Source organism: Agelaius phoeniceus, assembly GCF_051311805.1.
Source record: "Agelaius phoeniceus isolate bAgePho1 chromosome W unlocalized genomic scaffold, bAgePho1.hap1 SUPER_W_unloc_2, whole genome shotgun sequence".
NCBI lineage: Eukaryota > Metazoa > Chordata > Aves > Passeriformes > Icteridae > Agelaius > Agelaius phoeniceus.
Window position 1 is genome coordinate 3,388,277 of NW_027509867.1, and position 20,118 is coordinate 3,408,394.

Consider the following 20,118-nt stretch of genomic DNA (forward strand, 5'->3'; position numbering starts at 1 on the left):
TGCTGGCTCTTTCAAGAACAAAGAGGCTGTTTCTGACTCAGCTGCTAGGGGAGGATATTCAGATTGCACTTTAAAAGCCCCACCGAAGATTTTCAATTGGAATGATACTTCTGTATCTCCTTCCTTATTGTTATCACTCAGATTAGCCTGACAGCTACTTTTTCTCTTGCATATCTAAGCCAATATCTTTCCATCAGGTACAGTCCTAGAACTTTTCTCTACCACCTTGCCCTCTTTGATCTTAAACCCAGATCAAAAAAATAAACATCGATTGGATTATACATTTATACCCCAAAACATATCCGGAATCTCATTTCACAGCGGAGGCCCAGGCACAGTGAAGTTACACCTGATGTTTACAGAAGCAGCACCTGAATTTGCAGACACCTCTCCACTAGCCAATATTTGCCCACAGATAATCTCATGGGTGCAGAAGTTGACAGTCAAGGATCACAGTGTTCAAAGATCTGCAGGATCCAGACCCATGCAATTCAGTTCCCAAATGACACCACAAACATTGCAGAGGGAATCAATAGCCAAGTCCAGCAGAGGACCCATCAGGAGGTGCATTGAAGCCCTGCCTCCTCTTCCCCACCACCACCTCTGCTCTTGGGGCATTGCTGTTGCCTTTGACATTGTGCTGGATCATCATGGATAGGCATAATGGTGAATACACAGAGGCTTGCCTAAATACATGGGACACCTGACTGGGCAAAATAACCCACACAAGATGGGAAGCGAGAGCTGAACAGCACGCTGGAGTAACAGACACCTTGGCTCACCTCATCTCCTGGGACTCCTGGAATTCCAGCTGGGGAGAGCTTGGCAGAGACCCTGCAGTGCTGCCCACAGGGGGACTCACTGCCTTGCGTATGGGGGGAATCAAAGGTGGTGCCGGTGACCCCTTCTTCATATCCCCACCACTGGAATACAGCAAGGAAGCCTGGAAAGAGTAGAATACATTGCTCAGATCAAGCATCCAGCCTTGCTCCCATTTATGCCTCAAGACATTTAGATGGGACCTGGCAGGAAAAGCCAAACTTGTGAAGCAGTTTGGCCCAGGATGGGGAAAGGTGACCTAGGAAAGGAAGGTGGTGAGGGTCAGCCCATGTCACACATTTGCCACCTCTCCCCTTCTGCTCAGGTTTCTCCAAGTGTGGCTGCATTCCCAGCTGGCATTCACATGTTTGACATCAAGATGTTCTGAGGTGCCCCTGCCTCCACTGGCCTTTTGGATGGCATGGCAGTGGCTTTAGATCACTGTTCTCTCCCTGCCCCTGAGGTGTCTCACAGACAGTGCTCATCTCCAGCCAAGTCCCCACAAAGCCATTCTGCAGGATGCCAAAACCTGCTTTTCTCAAGCCCCTCATTTCTCCTGCTGCTGCCCTTCCCTCCTGCACTTCCCCAGCAGCCTTGGAGCCCAGATGCTGCTGAGCTCTCGGGATGCTGGCTGCTCTCCAGCTCCCACACATCCATCATCTCAGCCTCCCTGGCACTGAGGAAGTTCAGCAGAGCTCCCTGCCCTGCTGCTCTCTGCAAGCTCTCTGCCTGCCCACATTGCTCCAGGGCCCCCATGCCATGGCCAGGAATGGGCTGGGGGCAGCAGGGGCAGGTGCACACCCTTCCTTCATATCCCATCATTTCTGGCCAGCTAAAGAGCCAAAGCAGGACCTGTTCAAACTTCAGTGAGGGGGTCAGTTCCTGTCAGGGAAAAAGTCTCAGAGCTCTGCCCACAGCACATCAACTGAACATTTACCACACTGCACTTACTTTGGTCTCCTTACCTTACATCCTTTTCCCTCTGAAATCAGCTCCTGTTTTTTTACCCTGGACTCATCCCAGCTGGTGCCATTTTTCCCATTCTCCTGCTCTCTGCTGCATGTTGGGCCTGGCTTGGTAGAAGGAGAGCTCTTCTGGATGGGAGGCAATGGCTTGGAAGGAAGGAGCATGGAGGGACTTGCCAGGGAAAACCTCTTGGCAAGAGGGTAACCAGTCAGGCCTGCAAAGTGGAGACACAAAATAGAACAGAGGCCACCATGCAAACCTAAAGCATCAGAAGCTCCATATTTCATGGGACACATTTCCTGCCAACTTCTAAACAGCTGCACAGGGAAACATTCTCCTGCTGGCAGACACTTGAGGCAGGCCAGGGCAAAACCCTGAGCCACCTGCCCAGAGCTAGCACAGGCACAGCCTGGCCTCTGGGCTGCCCTGGGACAGCAGGGAGCCCAGAGCCCTGTGCTCTCCAGGAATGGCTCAGCTGCACCTGCACCCTCCTGCTCCTCTGCCTGCCCCACAGCTCAGCAGCCCTGCAGCTCCAGGGGCACTGGCAGCAGCACAGCTCCTTGCAGGGGCACATGCAGGGCACAGCTGTTCCCTGGCAATGTGCACAGCCTCTCTGTGCTGCCACAAGACCCTTCCTCCCAACAGAGATTGGCCCAGCTCCCCCCTCACCTCTGTGTGAGGCTGAGCCATGCTCACAAGGGAAGAAGTGAGTTAGGTGAACTCCCACCTTTATCATCAAGAAATCTAATGGGTGTGACACTCAAGGGGAATAATTTCTAATTATTGAGAAAATTTATTTGGTTTTATTTCTCATGGAACTGGCCTGCATTTAATTTTTCTGAAGTGTATTGAGTTAGCAAGTCTGAAGGTAATGGTGGAAGGCTCCAATGATAAGAGGGGAAAAAAGATTCTTTCTTAAGGCTGGCCTGTGAATCCACTGGAAAAACCCACACTAGCTTTGACTGCTAGTTCTGCAAACCACAAAAACCTTCCCACAACAGGCAGGCATTATTGGTGTTTCTAGTGCACCGTAATACCATCCTGAGGGTTGGACCCAACAGCAAGCAGAGGAAGAACAGGAAATTTATCTGTAGTGAGACCTAACGTTGATGGCAAAGAAAGCAACAGGACTTGCATCTCATGACCTTGTCCAATCTGTGGTCAGCTGTGGCCACAGTCCCTGTCCTGGCTGACAGTATGAGTGATTTGGCCACTGTCAAAAAGGAGAAAGCAGAGTAAACTAATGACAGAATGTTGTGATGCCTCAGGGCATCCTTGCAGGATCATCTGTAGCTGTCAGCCACCTACTCTGACACAGAGCCAGCACTGACCACCACAGACCAGTTTTCTCTGAAATCTGGTGGGATTTGTTTTCCATTTGGCTTCAGCCTTTCAGCTCCTTTCTATCCTCACCTTTTCCTTCAGGGGTCTTTCCTTTTCCAGTGAAATCCATGTTTGAACCTGTGCTTCTGCCTGGCAGAAGTGCCTGGGTTGGAATTTGGGAACGCTCTCAGAGCAGTCAGCGCCGGGAGCTCGGTGCCAGCCTTTGAACAAGGCCGGGTGACTCCAATCGCCAGCGCTCGGCACAGAGAGGCAGAGCCGGACGCGTCTGCTGCCACTGGGGCTGTGTCAACACAACCTGCACCAGCCCAGCATGGGGCTGCCCCTTTGTGACACGCTCACCATGGTTCTCTCGTTTCCATGGCTGCAAAACCCCACCCCGACTCCATCCCCTTCCATTCCCTTGCCAAGGGCAGCCAGCCCTAAGCCCAGCCTGGCCAGGCCTGAGGCTTTCACACTGTCTAGGATATAGACCCTTTCCAAAGCTACTTTTCAAGGCCTTTATTTCTGTAATTCCCACTCAGTTCTGGGTTGCAGCTTGTTGGTGTGGGATTTTGTTTATTTGTCTTCACATCAAACCAAGTGCTAGGACACAAACAATGGCACCAGGAGGTGGAAGTTAAAGAAGCTTTGCACTTCCCAGTAGATGACCCCGTAATTCAGCTGGCCAATAGCTGTAGGGAACAAATTGACCATCCAAACGTTCCACTTTTGCTCTGCTTCATTGTTCCATGGCTTTATTCCCTGCTTTCTTTATTGCAGAGACACCCAAGCCCAACATAGACATGATCTGCTTCAAAATATTTCTGATCTTGGCGGTTCCTGACAATTCCAAATTTCTTAGCAGTAATATCACAATAGGCAGGTCATTCTGAAATACACTCCAACAGAAAAGATAAAACTAATCATGCTTGATTTGGCAGAACTAAGCCTGAGCCATGGGACCCGTGGGTCTGATCCCCTTTTCTGCATCTGCAAAATCATTTCTTCAAGTCTTATCTCTCCTATCTATTCAAAGAAGCTTTGCTCTCTGCATTAGATGCCCCCAGTATTCAGTGGGCTGATATGATCAGTGTATCTGTAGGGTGTAAATTTGCCATGCAGAGTTCTCCTTTGTTGCTCAAGGGGTTTCTTCCTGCTTTCTTTCCTGCAGACAGACCCAAAACCAACATTACAACACCTGCCTCAAAGCAATCCTCATTTGGACTGTCCCTGAAAATTCAAACCTATGCTCAGAGCGTTTCCCTGTCCCCAGGGACAGGCTCCAAGGCTGGGGTCTCACCTGCACGGAATGAAGAAGAGCTGCTGCCCTTGCCAGCGGCTGCGGGGTCTTGCCATCAGCGCTTTGAATGCAGCTTTTGCACACACTCTGCCTCTCTGAGCCCAGCAGCATTCCCGGGCATCAGCAGAGCTGCTGCAGGCCAACATCCTCCAGGCACAGCTGCAGCAAGGAGATTGCAACAAGGCCTGGCTGCAGGAGTCTCCAGCCTGCAGCAGCCCTTCCCCTGTGGGGAATCATCTTGTGCTGCCATGGGGGAGCAAAGGGGGTGAGGGGCTCTTTGCAGATGAGGGTCTCCTCCATGTGCTGCTGCTCGCTGGGCTGATACAGCTGCTGCTGCCCTCCCCCACAGCTGTACCAGGAGCCTGCCTGGGAAAATAACACTGCCAGTGCCAGTGCCAGTGCCAGCCACCCATCCCTGCCATGGCCCTGCCCACAGGGCGTCCTGCCCACCAAACTGCTCCAGTCAGGTGTTGTCAGACACCATCAAAACACATTCAAACAACGCATTTTCCACACTCTGGCAAAATCATGGCCATACAGGCCACATGCTGGAGGCAGACTACTGTTGGCAGAATGGGGGAAGCCCCAGCAGCTGCTCTCCCCAGGCTGGATGGCCATGGCAGCAGAGGCAAGTCTCTCACTGTTCCCACTGCTGTGGGACCCAGTGCTTTGGACATGTTCCCACTGAACTCAGGCTGCTGCTACAGCAGCACCATGCCTTCACACATTTGATAACAAAGAGTTGGAATGGCACACAGGATTCCCCATGAGCTACAAAAAAAAAAAAAAAAAAAGAGGAGCACATGGAGGAGATCCTCATCTGCAAAGAGCCCCTCACCCCCTTTGCTCCCCCATGGCAGCGCAAGTGAGGAGGCAAGTGAGTTAGAATAGTTTGCTCCTTTTTAATACAAGCATACCTGGATTTAGGCAGGGACACTGGGCTAATCATACTGGGGCCTGGTTTGTAAGCTTTGTTGTTGCAGTGTGATGCCATTTCCTGTTTCAGCTCCCAGGTGTGGCAATACCTTCTCCCTTCCCCTCCCCCTTGCCTCCTTGCTAAGTGCTGTCAGTCAATCTTAACATTCCAGCAAGGCCGTCGTCTGGTTGGTGCAGTTCAAAAGATGCCCTTTAGCCCTGGGTCATTGGCTCGTCCAAGTGTCATTGTCCCCTGAGCCTTCCCCCCCTCCCGCCTGGTTGGTGGCTCACCTACCCCTTCCCCTCCCCCTTTCCCCAGGCTTAAAAAGAGACGGGACCATGCGGTCGGGATTCTGTAGAGCTGTTACCAAGATTCAGACATCTGTGACCCTGGAATAAAACTCTGGATTAAAACCTCTGCAGAATCCATCTCCTTTTCCTCTTCAACTAGCCTGGAGCCTTTCCATCAGAGGTAAACTGAGTTTTACCATGCCTGGACTTGTTCCGAGTGCCTGACTGCAACTTGCAGCCAGCCAAAGGCGTCTCTGAGGTGAAACACCACAGCTGCCGCCTTTGGCCCAGCAGCCAGGGTCAGACGAGCCCAGGCACATTCCACCTGGTAATATTGGGATAATATTCCAATACTTTGTCTCTAGCAATTCCACCAGTCTGCAAGCATGTTTCAGCAGAAAGGGGTAGGTAAGACTTTACAGCATATGCAGGAGCAAGTCTGAGCAGGAACTCAAAGTACAAGACAAATACTCCCAAATCGGCCACCCATGGGGAAAGGAAGAAGAAAAGCAGATAAAACAAGTGCCATTGTGGCTGAATTGCCTGCATTTATCCCATGATCAGACCTTTCTGTACAAAAGCACCTCAATTCAAACACAGAGCTTAAGATAAGGAATTAAAGCATTTCAAGAGCATTTAAAGCCTGATTCCTATTACTTTCAAGGAAAGGTAGATGCTAAATTCCTTAAAAACACAAATGTGGGTCTATTTGGGAGTGCATCCTTCAAAAGCAGGAATGGAAGTTTAGAATTGCAGAACTATTTCCACTGGAAAAGACCTTCAAGATCATAGAGTCCTCCCAGTAACCTGAGAACACTAACACTGCCGAGGTCACCACCAAAGCATATCCCAGGAAATGTTGTGGGATGGGACATCCTTCTTGTCTCCTTTGTCTCCCCAGGAGCCCCTAGGAAAGAGAAATGCCCACACAGGCTTTATCTGATTCCTTCCCAGACAGCCCTTCCCTCACTCCTGGGTCTCATTTGCTCCACAGGCTTCACCAGCTCGCTCAGCTCGGAGGAGCTGTCAGAGGAGAAAACGCTGCCTGGTGTGGGGCTGTCTGATCCCTGTCTCATCTTGATTCCATCTGCCCCGCTCCCACCCCCATCAAAGAGACCGAAGGATCCCCCCAACCCCATGGTTCTGCACCAGATCCCGGGCACGTTCCCTCCTGCGCTCCTTGGTGGCCCCAGGGAGGCTCCAGAGCCCTCCCTTTGTGCGGGACAGCTGCTGCAGCACCGCTGCGCCTGCGTGCGAGCAGCGCCCAAGGAGCAGCTGCGCCAGTTCAGAGTCTGAAACGGAATCCTCAGGGCACACAAATGACAACTGGCATTTCAGGGCTGGCAGGAGAAGCTAAATCCATCTGCTCGCTGCCCTTTCTAGCCATGGCTATGCTGATGCAATTGGAAGAATTGCCCCTGCCCAGGAAGATCTCAGGTGCAAGAGAGGAGCAAAAGCCAGGTGTTTCTGAGGTGCTAGCTGCCAGTGCCTCAGGTTTTCCTTCCAAGTTCTAAGGGATTTGGACTATTTTTACCATTTCATACTTTCTGTGCATCCCTGTGAGTGAGTAAGCACCACAAACCCTCTCCCTCAAAGCCCTGAGGTACTGCCAAAACAGAACTTGTTCATGCTCTTTTCTCCTGGTGATTTATAATCCCGTGCAGACTCTGATAGCAAACCCGTGCTGTAGAGAAAAGATTGACCTTGGCATCCTGGGGCACTTTCTGGGTGGGTGTTTGAATCTGCTTTTCCAGGCCTTGGGCTGAGCAGGGTGAGGCCGAGGCCTGGGCCCCTCCAGCCGGCGCCGGGAGCCCCTGGGGCAGCGGCGAGGGGCGGCCCTGAGGGGCGGCACAGGGGGCATTTCCCCCGAGCGGGCAGGCGGGCGAGCGGCGGGGAAAGGCGCTCTGGGCACAAGGGCAGGCACAAGGGCCCCGGCTCTCTGCAGTGCGGGCGGCCCAGCGCCGATCGCTGCTCCCGGAGCCGCTGCCAGGGCCGGGTCTCCTCCCCGCCGCTGACCCTGCACCTGCAGCGCTGCCTCCGCCTCTGCCGGGCTCCCCGGCACGGACGGCAAGGACGTGGACACGCTGCAGCAGGGGCCCAGTAGGGACACCCAGATGGTGCCAGGGCTGCAGCTCCTCTCCTGCAAGGAAAGGCTGACACAGCTTGGCTTCTTCAGCCTGGGAAAGAGATTTAGACTTGATTGAGCTGTGGCCTTCCAGTACCTGAGGGCAACCTACAAGAAAGCTGGAAAGGGACTTTGTATGAGGGCAGGCAAAGACAGGACAAGAGAGAATGGACTCAAATGGAGAGAGTCAGTTTAGGTAAGGGATTCAGAAAAAAGACTCTCCTGGAACAGGTTGCCCAGAGATGGTGTGCGTGTCCCATCCCTGACAGTGTTCAAGGCCAGGCTGCATGGAGCTCTAGACAAGTCGGTCTAGTGCAAGGGGTCCCCAGCCACAGCAAGAGGGTTGCAGCCATGGGATTTTTCAGATGCCTTCCAAGCCAAACCATGCCACAACTCCATGATTCTGGGATTCTTCCCCTCCTCATCCTCTGGCAGAAAAAGAAACTTGGCCCCAAGTTCCACACTGCAGACCATGTCTTTTGGCAGCCTGCAACTGTGTCAATAGAGGATGAAAAGAGATGACATTACTGACACGATTTCCCTTTTCTACTTGAAAATTAAATGCTCTGCTCCTGTCCACTCTGGCAAAATTGTCAGAAGAGGAAATTCTTCCCCATGAAATGCTTCGTCTCATGCAAAGAAGAAAGAAGCCACAAGCCAATACTTTTCTTTATTGCTACATTGTTTTATTTGGTTACCTTTCTAATAGGAATGACTTTGGGGGGTGATTTGTTTGTTTCTCTCTCTCGTTCCTCGGGGTGCGTGGCGGCTCCTCCGTCAGGTTTGTGGGGGCAACGGAGGAACAGCCGCGAGCTCCGGCAGCTCCTCAGCAGCAGCAGCAGCAGCAGTGCTTCTCTCGATCGATTTTCCTCTCGACTTTTCAATCGCTCCCCATCCCCTTCTCCCTCTCACACTCACTCTACTCCTATCCCGGGCCATCCCCTGTTCTGCCTCTCCCAGCCCGGCTGATGCCGCGTCCCGCAAGGCACCCCTCAGTGGGGCTGCCCCGTGCCTGCCCCTGCCCGGGCCGCTGTGGTTCCGCCTCGGCCGGGGTCTCTCCGTCCTGGCTGTGGCGCCGCTGGAAGAGCCGCTCGCTCTGGTGCTGGTGGAGCAGCGCGGTCTTTTGGCTGGGCCTGGCGTGGGCTCTGGCCCAGCCCCGGCCAAGGCCCTGGCCCCGAACGAAGCCCCTGCTGCGGTTCTGCCCGCAGCTTCCCTCTGCCGCCCAGCTCCTGCCCCGTGGCTGACAGCGTGGCCGGCAGCTTCCCTGCTCCGAGCTCCGCCGCTCGCCAGCTCAGCCGCCGGCCCCGAGCCACCGCAGCCCGGGGCAGCTCGGCAAGCAGCAGCGCGCCGGGCGGGCGGGTGCCCCGGGCAGAAGAGCAGCAGCGCGGTGCCACCTGCATGGGCAGAGAGGCCTCCCCTAGAGCAGCTCTACCAGGAGGGCCCGCTGCTGGGCAGCATTTACTCCGGGACTCGGCTCGCCGACGGCACCCCAGTAGGAGACGGGGCCGGGTCAGAGAGTGGCGGCGGGCGGTGGGCGACGAGCTCAGCCCGCCGCTGGCCTTGGCTTGCAGGCGGCCAGCAAGAGAGTATCCCGGGAGCGCATCTCGGAGTGGGCGTGGCTGGTGAGTGAGTGGGGCCAGCGGGAGGAGCTGGCGGGGCGGGCTGGGCAGGACTGAGGCAAGGCCTGGCAGGGTGGCAGCCGGAGCGCTGCGAGGGGAGTGAGCGTGGAGTGAGCGGGGGCCGCGCAGCGCCCTGGGCCATGGCGAGCCATGGCAGGGCCGGGCAGGGGCTGCCCTAGGCACGGTGCAGCATCGGCCCCACTGACGGCATCGCGGTCTCCCCGCAGCGCAAGGGCGCCTTTGTGCCCCTGGAGCTGGCGCTGCTGTGGATGGTGTCACGGCCTGGCTTCCGCAGCGTCATGCAGCTCCTGGACTGGTTCGCAGTGCCCGAGGGCTTCGTGCTGGTCACGGAGCATCCGCAGCGCTGTCAGGACCTCTGGTACTTCCTGCACGAGTGGCGGTTCCTGACGGAGCCCGTGGCGCGGGGGCTGTTCCGCCAGGTGCTGGAGGCCGTGCGGCACTGCAGCAGCCTCAGTGTCCTGCACAGCTACATCAAGGCCAAGAACGTCCTCGTCAACCTGGCCATGGGCAAGGCGAAGCTCATCGACTTCGGGTGTGGCACGATCCTCTAGGACACATTCTACACCCGGATGTCAGGTGAGCCCGAAGCTGGCGCCCAGACAGGCAGCAGAGGTTCCCCTTTTGGCTGGCACAGGGGAAAGAGGGAGGGAAGGAAGGAGGGGGAATCCATCTCAGCCAGCTGCAGCCAAGTTGCTTTTTGGCAGGGCAGGGGCTGGCTGTTGTGCAACGGGAGCTGGCTGGGAGGGAGGGAGCAGCATGCGCCTGATGAGCTGCACCCGTGTCCCATAGGAACACTGGAGTACAGCCCAGCAGAGTGGATCCTCTTTGGCTGCTACCATTGTGAGATGCAAAGCTGTGTTTCGTGTCAGGTACAAACAGGTGATGTGTGTACTTGTGAATGCGAAATGTGTGGACATCGACAATGGGATAGTTGCGAATTCTAATAATAACTGAGGAAAATAAAGCATGGAAAAAGGCCTTTGAACCTATCTTTTGTTTGCAATTAATTCTGGTTGATTTAGGAGCATTGGAATTAAGGTGTTAAGGATGTTGCTTTTTGCTTGCATTTAATCCATGAAAAAGCTCTGCAATAATAACCTTTTGAAGTAGAATTTTAGAATATTACTTGTATCCTTGAAACTATAGCTTTGGAATATATACATAGGAAATATGCTTATCTCAGGCCTTATTGAAGCAGAGAAAAACATTTTGAGAAAGGAAGATGACCATCACCTCAAGGATTTATGGTTTCGACCAAAGGGAAGCTGGACATCACTGTTATGAGATTTATAGTCTCTGCAATTAAAAGGTGGACACATCTGGGGAGCTGGACTCCACCAGATGGGATTCATCTTTCTTCTTTCGGAAACCGGACCATCACCATCTGGGGATACTCCTTTGAAAATACATCCTGAGAAATTCAAATCACAATAGTGTATAGAATTGTGATGTAATAATTTGGAATAAAAATTGCTGATGAGTAAAAATTGGAAATAGAAACTGTTGAAAAAAACTGATGAGTACCCCTATAAATACCTGTAACGCTCAATTATTGGTGTGCAGTTGGAGGGAAAGCTTCCCCCACTGTACCCAGCGCTGTATTGCTCATACTTGACCATATTAAATAATAAATTGATTGCTGCTTGAATATTGGCCTAGTCAAGCTTCTTATTCATAACATGCCTCACAACCGCTGTCAAGGATGGAGCTTGAAGCCCTCCCTGAGGACTGAGACTGAGACCCTTCAAATTCTAACCCAGGGGTGCTGGCCTGACTGGAGCGGGATGTCTGCCATGGGAAGCGGGATGTTTCCCATAGGAACCAGCCCTGAAACAACGGGCCCCGCTCACTGCTGGCACCGGTTTGTGCTTGAATATTGGCCCAGTCAAGTTTCTCATTTATAACAGTCCCAAAGGGATCTGGGCTGATCTGGATCCAATGGCTGCAGTAGGTGTGCCATTCCTAAATCCAGTTTGGGAGAGCCACGGCCGTGTTGCTGTGTGAGCTCTGAGGTATCTGATGGTGGGAGATGCTCAGGTTTGTCCTGTTTGCATCCCCAGCTCCTGCAGAGCCGCTGCCAAACAGCGCCAGGGGATGCTCCTGGCACTGCCCCTGGCCTGGCTCAGGGCTCAGCTTCCCTCCATCAATCCCACTTCAGAGCTTCACTCTGGGGGGAAGGTGTTAGTGGGTTGGGAGCAGCACAATCCAGAGAATTGGAGGATGGCTTTATGTTGGTAATTCTGGGAATGGGTTTCTCTGGCAGGATGCTGGACACCAGGGATTTCTGCCCTCCTTTCTCAGGAGAGTTTGGGTTTCTCGTGTCAGTGCTGTTCCACAGCTCCCACCATCCCTACTCCTTTCATTGACACTTCCCCAGCTTCCCAGTGTCCTTTCTGAGGGGAAGAAAGGAACATCCATGGTGGCACCCCTTGGCTGCCTGGGGCTCCAGCTGCTCCTGGAGCTGCAGCATGTCCGGCACAGCCGCTCTCAGTGGGGCTGGGCCTTGGTTCAGGCCCCACAGTCCCTGTCAGTGCCCACTCCCCACTGGGCTCACGCTCTGGCCGTGTGGGGCTGCTGAAGGCTCAGCGGCTCTGGCTGAGCACTCCCAGCTCTGCAGCTCCTGACTCATCCCAGGGATGGGGTCCCGCAGCCCCGGTCGGGGCCGTGTTGCCAACGGGGCCCTGCTTTGGGGTGGCCATGGGTACCTGCTGCTCCTCCACCCTCAGCAGCCCCACAGCAGAAGGGTCCTCTGGGAGTCCAGGCAAGGGATCCAGCTGTGCCATTCCCTCTGTGTCCACAGCAGCTCTCCCAAAAGTCCTTTGGGCTCCCTGAAATCCTGTCTCCTGAGGTGATCCATGCCAGGGAGTCCCAGGGCCTCTGGGCCAGTCCCAGGGGGTGTTTTTGCCATTCCCAGTCGTGGTCACTTCAGCTGCTGATGTGCTCAGGCCTGAGGGGCAGCCCTCAGCCAGAGCTGGCTTACAGGACAAACCCTGGGCATTATGTGCCTAACACCATCAGTTTTAGTTAGCTAAAAATAGATGACCAAGGTGCTTCTGCAGCTGTTTAACACCAAGCCACCTGCTTTGGAGACTTTCACATAATCTTGTGTAGTTACCTGCAAGAAATCTGTCATTCTAAGAAATTTTCCCAACTGACATGAATAGAGGCTTGTAGGATATTTTAGGGGAAACCCTCCAAGCCAGGGACTGGGCTCTGGCCAAGCCCTGGGCCCTCCTGCTCAGCAAAAGTGCCATGAGATCCAGGAGTTTATGTGCTAGAAGTATCATCAAGTCACTTTGACTTGCTCATTTGGGCCTATGAATGTTGAACCCACTTTTGGAGAAATTTGGAGACCTCACCTACTATTGGATGCACCATGTAGGATTTTCCCAAGTGCTTGCAAGAGTTCTCCAGGTCCTCACTGTGAAATGGGGCTCCCCAGTGACTGCAGACTCTGGATGACGGTAAAGTATTTAGGCAATTGGGGATGTGTCTTTCTCAGTCCCTATCCTTTCTCTCCTGTAATAATGATTAGGTGCATTACCTTGCTTCTTTTTGCTTGTTGCTAAAGCCAAGCATGTAGTTGTATTGAATGTATAATTTTAATTTTGTGTTGCCTTAACACTCACAGTAAAATAAGACCATTCTTCCCATTGGTTTCTGTGTTCTTTAAATCAGCCCTGTCAGCTGGCAGAAGAGGTATCAGAACCTGATGAAAGCCAGGCTCTGCTGTGATCTAGCTGGGCCCATGGAATGCAGAGGGCCACTGTCAGTCCATGGAACCCATGGAAGCAAGGCTCAGATGGGAGAAAGGCGTGCACCAAGGAACCCCAGAGACCCTGATGGAGCCAGGGCTGCAGGGTGTCACACAGGGAGGGACCTCATGGCAGCAGGAGAGCATTGTGAGGCTGTGGAACAACGTGGCACCAAGGTTCCACTGGGACTTGACAGAACCCCATGGACGTGGATGGCCCCAAACGGGGCCCAGAGACACTTCCCAGACAAAGCCCAGGGAGGGGGATTTGCTTTATTCAGCGCCAGGTGTGCAGGGATATCTCCTCCTGACAGCACACAGCACACAGAGATTACAATGGATGGTTATACTCTATGCACATTCATGGTTTTCCTTAGAAAAGGTGTGGTTATGCAAACGATCTCTCAGCACTCATTACCATCATTAGCATGCGCCAGGCGCAGGCGCAGCGCGCACTGGTGCTGGCACTGAGGAAGGCTCCGCGTCTTCCTCGGGGGTCTCCTGATGAAGGCTGGACATCTTCATCGCCGTGCCCTTTGCACCTTTCTCCTCTAGGCATGCACAGTCTCTTGTTGACTGTTTCAGCAATTTCCTCACTGGTTTTAGCAAGCTCTGCCCTTCATTTCTGCCAGTTTTGTTCCCTGTTTCTTGCCAACTTTCATCCTGTGTCTTGAGCTTGTGGCGGAATTTTTGCAAGCTTCCATATTGGGTGCAGTGTCTCTTATTCTTGCCCAGGTATGCCTGGGCACAGTGCTTTTAACCCTTTCACAGCCAAGGACTGGAGAGCCACTCCTGGACACTGGGAATTCCTGCAGGTGCACCCACCTTTGCAGACAATGAGGCTCCAACCTCACTGTGAGAGGGCCCAGCTTTTACACTGTTAAACAAACAAGCTGACACCACTGCTGGTGTGGGAACATCTGGTTTCATTCTCCTGATTGGCTTCTCCCAAAGCCTGGCCAGGGCTCAAGGAGGAACCAAGGGAGGTGACTTTGATCCCACAGCCTCAAACAAAGCCAGATGGGACCTGGCCTGCTTTCTAAATACAGGAATGTAAATCCATATTTCACCAATGAACACATACAGAGATCATATTGCTAATAATGATTCATTGATGAGTGGATACAAATATTACCTTTGGTTGGAAGGTTCATCTGGAGCTCAGCTTTGCCTCAGGGCCTGTTGTTCAGGCCTCAGTCAGGGCCTGGTGAGGCCTCAGTGCTTCAATCAGTGCTTTGACCTACAGATGAACTGCAACCTTCAGAACAATTGCAATAACACAGTTTAAATTTAGGTATTAGGCACAAAGGCATCACCTCTTGTTCTTCAATTATGTGCTGCTAAAGTTCATTACTCAGAGCTACAATTTGCATTCCTTTTAAAACATGCCTAATTAGTTGCTATTCTCTGTTCTTTATCAAATGCCCCTTTTTTCCTTGAGACTGTGTCTCTTTTTAGACAAGTCCCAGTATTCCATTTCCAGCACAAGGTGTCACAACAACTCCAACATGGAATCATAACACACCAAGTGCTCACAATGCAATGATTGCAGTGACTGCCACGAATGCATTTCACAGCAGCCTCCAATTTGGGAGCCAATCCCACCATGAGGAATTTTCTTCTTTCTGACTGTCTTCTACTCATCTTTCTATTGAGGTGATTCCTGATTGTTGGACCTCAAACCCATCATTGATAGACATTCCTGCAACATTCCTGTCTTGGCATAGCCCAGGATCCTCCCTGGCCAGCAAGCAGATAATCCAAGGCCGTGCAGTTCTGCAGAGCCCCATTTGTGTTTGTTGGAGCTCGCAGAATGTGCTGTTGGATATTTTAACAGCATCACTTCTTACTTCTTCTAATAATTGATTTAGTTCATTAATGTAAATTGGGTGCAGCCGTGCACAGCCAGGGGTTTCCATTTCCCCACTGGGCCATTGTTAAGGGCATGGAGCACATCTGGGAGATGGGTTCTCCATGGGGACAGGGTCCCATCTCCTCATTTTTTCAGCTGCTCTTTTAACAACCCCTTCACCCATTCAACCAACCCTGCAGCCTGTGCATAGTCTGGTACATGAAAAGCCCTGCAGGCTTAATCACTGAATTTTTCACAGGAACAGACAAAGCACTCTGCATCACAGTATCAGCAAACCCTGTAAAAACAGCCAATTTCCTCCCTTCCTCCTTTTTTCATTGTATACAATCTCACAAAGTTGACCACTGACATTAGGGTCCTCGCCAATCCTGTTCTGTAGGGTATTTAGTGTTACATCCCTGAGCAGCCAAAGCTACCAAATTAGTATTGTCAGCACTACTTCACATTATTACAATTTTATATGTAGATATACGTATTGATATAGATAGACAGACCTAGACATACATATAAAAATATATAAAAATATATATATGAAAGTCTTTTATCGTACTATAAATACATATATAGTTATTTATTATATTGATATTTCACTTGCACAAATGCATCTGAGCTCAAGATTAAAACCTTCTTCTCTTGCTCCATGTGGGAGCATTCCAACAATAATTGTTCCTTCTGAAGGTGCTGTTTCCAATGTACTCTTAACACATTCATCTTTGTCTGCCCAAACCCACAAGTTCTTTTCCTGTTCCATGTGCAATTTTTGATGCATTTGAAGCCATCCAGGGGTGCAGCCTCTTTTACCCGACTGCCCCACTGCTCCCACGGGGCTCCGACCTCAGCCCACTCCAGAGCCAGGGAACTCCAGGGAAGGGCTTCCCATCTGGGAATTTCTGATGGCACTGATTCCTCACATTTACATTGAACAAGTGACATTTTGTTGGGATCTGGCCAGACTGGGCCAGTTTTGTTTTGCCAGTGGGCAGGGTCAGCACCAAAGACACAGACTCCAACTGAAGGAATCAGTGTCATTTCCTGCAGCTCAAAGCAGCAAAGAATCACAACAGGAGCAGCTCAGCAATGCACCCAACCATCCCCACCAAAGATTGCCTGCAGTGATTGAGAAAGATCCAGCCCCAGTTACCCTCAGCCTTTCCCATCCCCCAGACCCACACAGCAGCTGGGGAAGCTGTCACAGCCAAGGGCTGCAGAGCCACTCCTGGGCACTGGCAATTCCTGCAGGTGCCTCCAGCCACAGGTGAGGCTCCAACCCCACTGGGAGAGGGCCCAGCTCTGACAGTGCTGAATGGACAAACTGACAGCACTGCTAGTGTGGCAACATCTGGTTTCATCCTCCTCTTGGGTTCCTCCCAAAGCCTGGCCAGGGCCCCAGGAGGAACCAAGGGAGGTGACTTTGACCATTCAGCCCCAAACAAGGCCAGATGTCAGATTTCATGGCCTTGCCTGGCTTCTAAATACACAAAGGTCAATACATGTTTCACTAATGAGTGGCTACATCTATCCCAGTGCTAATGACCATGCATATTTCATTAGGGAGCAGATACAAAGATAACCTTTGCTTGGAAGGTTCATCCAGAGGCCACCTTTGGCTCAGGGCCTGCTGTTCAGGCCTCACTCAGGGCTGCTGTCCAGGCCTTGGCACTTCAGGGACGTGGTTTAGTGCTGGGCTTGGCACTGCTGGGTGAGCGGCTGCACTGGGTGAGCTCAGAGGGCTTTTCCAACAGAAAGGATTCTGTGATTCCATGATTCTATCCACTGCATTCAGCTGGGTCCATGTTAGCAGCATTCATTTGCTCAGAAAGTCTCCTCTTGCCCAGCTCCTGTGGCCTGAGGCTTCAGCTCCTTCAGCTCCTGGTGCTGAGCTGCTCATGCTGAACGAGACGACTCGGAGAGAAGAACACAGTCCATGCAATTCCTTCTGGGACACGGTGAGGGGAGGCTGTGCAAACAGGAGCATTGTTTGCTGTGGCTCCTCTCTGCCCTTCACGCCTTTCAGCGCTTGGAACCAGCCCAGAGCTTTCTCCAAGAGTGCAATGGAGCAGCTGTTCCTGCTCCTGGCTCTGGCTCTCTCCAGTCTCTGCCCTTGCCTGCTTCTGTCCCTCGTGCTGTGCCCTCTGTTCCCCCAGGGCTGGCTGGCTGCTGCCCAGGACTGTGGCACTGGCACAGATCCAGTGCTCCAGAGCCTCCTTTCTGTGCCCTTGGAGCTGCCTGGGCACAGCAGCCTTTTCCATCTGCAAGCTCCCCATGGACAGGGAGTGCCCAGCTCCGTCCCTTGCACAGCCTCCAGGAGCCCAGGGCTGCCATCTCAAGCCCCTGCTGGCACTGGGGGCTCCCAGGTGCCTCAGGCTGCTGTGACACCACTGCACACGGGAGGGAACAGGGGCAGGGGCTGTGCTGAAAGTCAGCTCCATCTCCTGCTGCTGCTGCTGCTGCTGCTGTGGGGTCATTGTTGCAGCCCTGGCCCAGAGTCAGGGATCAGATCCTGCCAGTCTCTTCCAGCCCTGGCTGCTCAGAGGTTGGGCCTTGGAGCCTCAGGTGGGCAAAGGCAGCTGCTCCTGGTCTCTCTGTGTGCCCATGTTCAGCAGTGCTGCTCCATCAGTCTGTGCCCAGCAACGGGGAAAAGCCTCAGCCCTGCAGGGCCAGGAGCTGCCGGGCTCTGCCTGAGCAGCTCAGGCAGCAGGAAGGGAGCTGCTCCACACAGGAACCAGGAGCAAAGGACATTCCTTTTTTACAGCATGCTTTGTGGTTTACGGATAAAAGAAAGAAAAAGAAAAGAAGAAAACGTTTATAAAATTTGAAAGATAAAAACAAAATGCAAGTGTGCAATGACAAATCTTCTGTAACTCTAAATTAAGAGGTAACTGATCTTTTGAAACAGAGAGCTCAGTTATTTACATTGTAAATTTACATTGTAAATAACTGATGGCATTCATGCATCTTACTGGCCTTAGTAATCTTTAAAAAAATTTTTTGGGGTTTGTTTCCAACATTGTTATTTTAAAGTGTGGTTTAAGCAAGAGGAAATTGCTTTGTGCTCTGCCAGCTCCAAGCAGGACTGGGAATCTAACCTTTGTCAAACTCCAAATCCTTTAGAAGATGCCCTTCCTTCTCACCCTGTGAATGAGCTGCACATTCCCGTTGAAACTGTCAGGGATTTCTTAAAGACACAAAGTCCTACTGACAGCTTTTTGCTCTGGTTTGGCAGTGCAGAAGGGCAATTCTCCATCCACCAGCTCCAGACTGCACTGCCTCAGGAGCACGGCCCACTCACCAGCTTTGGCCCACTCGTGGCACTGCTAGAGGAGGAAGAAAGTGCAACTGCACAATTCCAGCCAATCAAGAAGGAAGAATGGGACAGACAAAACAGCCTGTGCAGATCCAGGCGTTCAGCTGGGACTGTGTAGAGTTTAGGTTCTTGCCAATTGCATGTGTCCCCCCAGCTGCAATCTCTGGGTCTGCAGCAGAGTCTCACTCACTGCCAAAGCAGAAAGCTCAGGCGCTGTGCTCGCAACGGGCTCGTCTGATGCAGAGCTGTCAGAGCAATGTGAGGGCAGAGCCAGCCCAGCTGGGCCCAGGGCTGAGCCCAGCAGAGCCCTGGCAGAGCCCAGAGCAGCCTCAGCAGCCGCAGAGCCCGGCTGCAAGGAGAGAAAGCAGAAACCGCCCGTCAGCTGAGGGCTCCTGTGCCCTTGTGCCAAGGCCTGCGGTGCCCAGGCCGTGCTGGCTGTGCCCAGAGCTGTGCCCAGAGCTGCCCATCCCTGCTGCCTTTGGCAGCAGAGCAGGAGGGCAGGACATGTGCCCAGCCTGCAGCCAGCCATGGCACATCCAGCCCTCAGCAGCTGCCCAGAGCAGGATGCTCCTGTGCTCGCTGCCATCTCCCAAAAGCTCTGATCCCACCCTGCCAAGCACACAGGGACCCACCTCACGCCAGCCATGGCTGCAAGAAAAGCTGCTCCCAAACCATGGCCTCAGCCTTCTCCAAGGCCACTGCCCATCCACGCCACAGCTGCTCCCAAGCACTTCCCCATCCACACTGGACCACCTAGAACGCTTCCTCTGGAAAAACAAACAACACATCATTGAAAAGAGATTAGATGCAAAAAGGGAAAACAAGAAAAACAGTAAAAACTCTTATCTCTGTCAGGGCCTTGAGGAAGGCCCAACTCCTCCATGGTAGGGAAAAACCCAGACATGGCTGAGGGAAGCCCACACTTTCTCTCTTCCCCCCTGCACTGCCCCCCAAAATCACCGTGATCCCAAAGCAAACAAGGGCAGTGGAGCAGCCCAAGCCCTTCCTTGCCTGCACAGCAAAGCAGCCCCTGCACAGGTTCTGGAGTCCCACCTCTGCTCCCACCATGGGGCTTTGATTGTGTCGGGCTGGCTGCCCCAGCCCCAGCCCCAGCCCCAGCCCGGGGCACGGTGGGTGCTGGGGGCTGTTGGCAGGGCCAGGAGCCCACTCCCATTTCGTACCCACCCCAGCCCAGCCCCACAGCCCTGCCAAAAAGCAGCTGGGCAGCGACTGAAGGATGAGTTGCATCTGCCCCAGCAAAGGGGGAACCTTTGCCTCCCAGCCAGGCTGGGCCATGCCCAAATCTGGCAGAATTCCCCCAGGTGGGGACTCATCTGCAAATTCCCTGTGGAGTTTGGCTTTGAAGAAGGTGCCAGAATCAAAGTCCATCACCTTCAGCCTCCAGTGGCCAGGCTGAGGAAGAGCTTGTCATCCTTGATGTCATCCTGGCTGTCTCCAGCAGCAGCAGCAGCAGCAGCAGCAGCAGCAGCATCCCCACCCGGTACAGCTTCTCCAGGGGCTCCTGCTCCTTCCCTGGGGGGAGACCAGGCTCTCAGGGCTCTGCCCAGGGCCCCAGCTGTCAGGGAACCAGCACAAGCAAAACCAGCTTGGATGGCGGCCACCAGTGCTGGGCAGAGCAGCTCAGCTGCAGCACAAGGGCTGCGTGTGCCCATCCCATGGCCCCGGTGCAGTGACACAGGCAGCACAAAAAGGTCTGGGTTCCTCTGCTTCTCATTGCCACGGCATGTGTGGAGCTGCAACTTACCAGGGCCCTGGATCAAAGTGTGCCTGTGGCTCTCTCCCTTCTT